Source organism: Sorex fumeus, unplaced genomic scaffold (assembly GCF_029834395.1).
Source record: "Sorex fumeus unplaced genomic scaffold, SorFum_2.1 ptg000054l, whole genome shotgun sequence".
NCBI classification, from domain to species: Eukaryota; Metazoa; Chordata; class Mammalia; order Eulipotyphla; family Soricidae; genus Sorex; species Sorex fumeus.
In genome coordinates, this window is record NW_026606111.1 from 38463099 (window position 1) to 38465938 (window position 2840).

The 2840-nt window shown below is 39.5% G+C and overlaps 1 pseudogene; it reads right to left on the reverse strand.

Annotated features, from left to right (window-relative positions):
• Nucleotides 1–1077: 1077 nt before the first annotated feature.
• On the reverse strand, nt 1078–2229 carry LOC130033494 (protein SET-like; annotated as a pseudogene).
• Between the last annotated feature and the right edge of the window lie 611 nt (nt 2230–2840).

The following is a 2840-nucleotide window of genomic DNA, read 5'->3' on the forward strand; positions in this document are numbered from 1 at the left end:
AGTATCACGCCCGCATGGTAAAGCCTGGCAAGCTCCCTGTGGCGTATTCAATATGTCAAACACAGTAACAGCAAGTCTCACAATTTGTTGTGAGATGTTAATGGTGCCCACTCCAGCAAATCAATGATCAACGGGAGGACAGTGCTACAGTGCTACAAAATTAGTACTTTCAATAACAGCTAATTGAAGAAAACAGAATATTTGTAATATTAGGATATTCTTACTTTAGATGAATGCCATATGTACAGTGAATGATTTGTGTGTGTGTGTGTGTGTGTGTGTGTGTGTGCGCGTACACATTTAGTTTTATGATAACAAAGCAACTTGTACAGTTTTTAACGTTTAAAACTGAGTATCTTTCCTTTCCAGTGAAACAAAAAAGAAATTTAAAAATAAAACAGGAACAAAATTACAATACAGAATGTTGATTCCAAATAAGATCCTACAGGTTCTGCTGATTCTCCTATTAAATGGCAAGGCTCAAGTCATCATTAGGAGAGAATTTTATTTTAAAAGTGTCACCTTAAACTGCAAAGATGTCCGTTAAACATCACAATTAAACACGCCAAAGGAGAAACCATGTTGTCAAAATGCCCACTTAACCCTCCCAAACATCTCAAACCCACCCTTTTGCTGACCTTCTATAACCCCATTTTTTAAAAAGATTTTTTTCTTTTTTTTTTTAAACAAGAGAAAGTAGACAGATACATGTTGGTAAATGCTAATTGTACATATTCACACAGAGACACAGTGTCATCTCTGAGCCCAATATACACAGAGAGGAGGAAAAACAACTAGAATTCTATACACTATTACATAGGGGCCTGGCCCCTCCAGCTTCAGCAGAGCTAAAGGTGCAGAAGGTCTTTCTTTTTTCCCACAGTGCATGGTAGTGTGGATTCCATAAAGTCTGTATAGAGAGGAGAAGTGATAAAAATTAATTTGGAACAGAAACCAGTAGGATTTCCCCACTGAATTCTGTTCAAGGTATTTCCCCAAATTAAGTTGAGAACCATGGTTTAAAGGAGAGAAAAGAGAACTCAAAAACAGGGTGGCTGAGCACAGAGAGTTGGTGATGGGGTGGGGGAAGGGAGAGAGAAAAGGAAAAAGACTGCAACTTGCTCCCAGGGACTGGAGAAAATTTAAAAAAATTGGAATCCGTCAGTGTTCCATTAGTCATCTTCTCCTTCATCCTCCCCTCCTTCCTCTCCCTCGTCATCATCTTCATCTTCTTCACCTTCATCTTCATCCCCTTCTTCATCAATATCTTCTTCCTCTTCATCATTGTTGTTATTTTCTTCTCCTTCCCCTTCTTCATCATGCATGTCAGGAACCAGTAGTACTGCAATGGGTTTGGCCAGATGTCGTCTTTGATGACCTCGCCGAGCTCATCTGCACCATCATCCAAATGGTCAGTGAACCAAGTGAAGAAGCTCTCGGGTTCCTCATGCTGTCTCTTCCTGCTGGCTTTATTCTGTGTTTGACGTGAGTGTTTCATCAACTCCTTTCTAGATTTCCATTTGATTTCAGTGCCCTTTGAAGATGGATCACCACTCTCATTCAGATGAAATTCTTTGGAGAGAACTTTATTTTCAAAGTAAGGGTTTTCATCAAAATAAAAATCTATTCTGGGGGCTGGAGCAATAGCACAGCGGGTAGGGCATTTGCCTTGTGGCCACCAGGATTCAATTCCCAGCATCCCATATGGTCCCCTGAGCATCACCGGGGGAAATTCCTGAGTGCAGAGCTAGAAGTAAACCCTGTGCATTGCAGGGTGTGACCCAAAAAAGCAAATTAAAAAATTTAAAAAATATATCTATTCTGTAACCTGAGTTAGTATCTCCAAATTCTGTCACTTCAACTCTTGTCAAATAATGCAGTGCCTCTTCATTCTCCTCCCCATGCAGTGCAGACATTTGTGGATGGTTGACAAATGTTGTTACCCAAATGTTGGGGATTTTGGTGATCAATTCCGACCTCTTCTGAAAAAATAGTTGGCGGAGTTTGTTATATTTCTGTTCTACTTTCAAAATCTCCTCACTGGCTTGCTCATTAAGTCTATTTCATTTTGTACTTCATCAATATGTCCAATCGCTTCCTGCTGCTCTTTTTCTCCCTTGCTCCCGTGCTCACGCCCAAAGAGTTCGAGGCATCCTCAGCCTTGAGGTCAGCAGCACCTCGGGGTCTCTTGGTCTGTGGCTGCTGCACAGGCTGGCGCTTGGGGGTCATGCTGGAGGGCAGGTGGGCGCGGGCATGTGGGTAGCAGAGCTGGATGCTGCTCTGGCCGCCTACAGTGAATGTTTTAAGAATTTATTTTTCATTATGGTGATTTTGCATCACAGGCTACCTTAGTTAAACTATTTGTTATTTTTTTTTTCAAATAATATCAACTTGTTAAAATTGCAAGAAGCATGAAGTTATAAAGGAAAGCATTAAAAACTACGTAAAGCTATATATCATACTTATTATCCAAAGTTCTTCATTCTTTTTGTTTGTTTTCATAAAGTAAATCTTTAATTATCTTTGCTACCCCTGATGGTTAATTTTATGTGTGAACTGGGATGGACTATGGTACCCAGATTGGTTTAATCAAAGTGATGCCTAGATGTTTCTGTGAAGGCATTTTGGTGATGTGATTGATACTATAATCAGTTAACTTTAAGTAATGGAGATTACTCTAAATAGTTGATTGACTTCATCTAATTAGTTTAAAATTTTAAGGACAATAGAATTATGGTTTACTAGAGAAGGAATTCTTTCTCAAAACAGAGAACTAAAAACTCTTCCTGAGTTTCTAGACTGCCTTCACAGTTCAGGATTGAGAACCTCCATAACTGTAT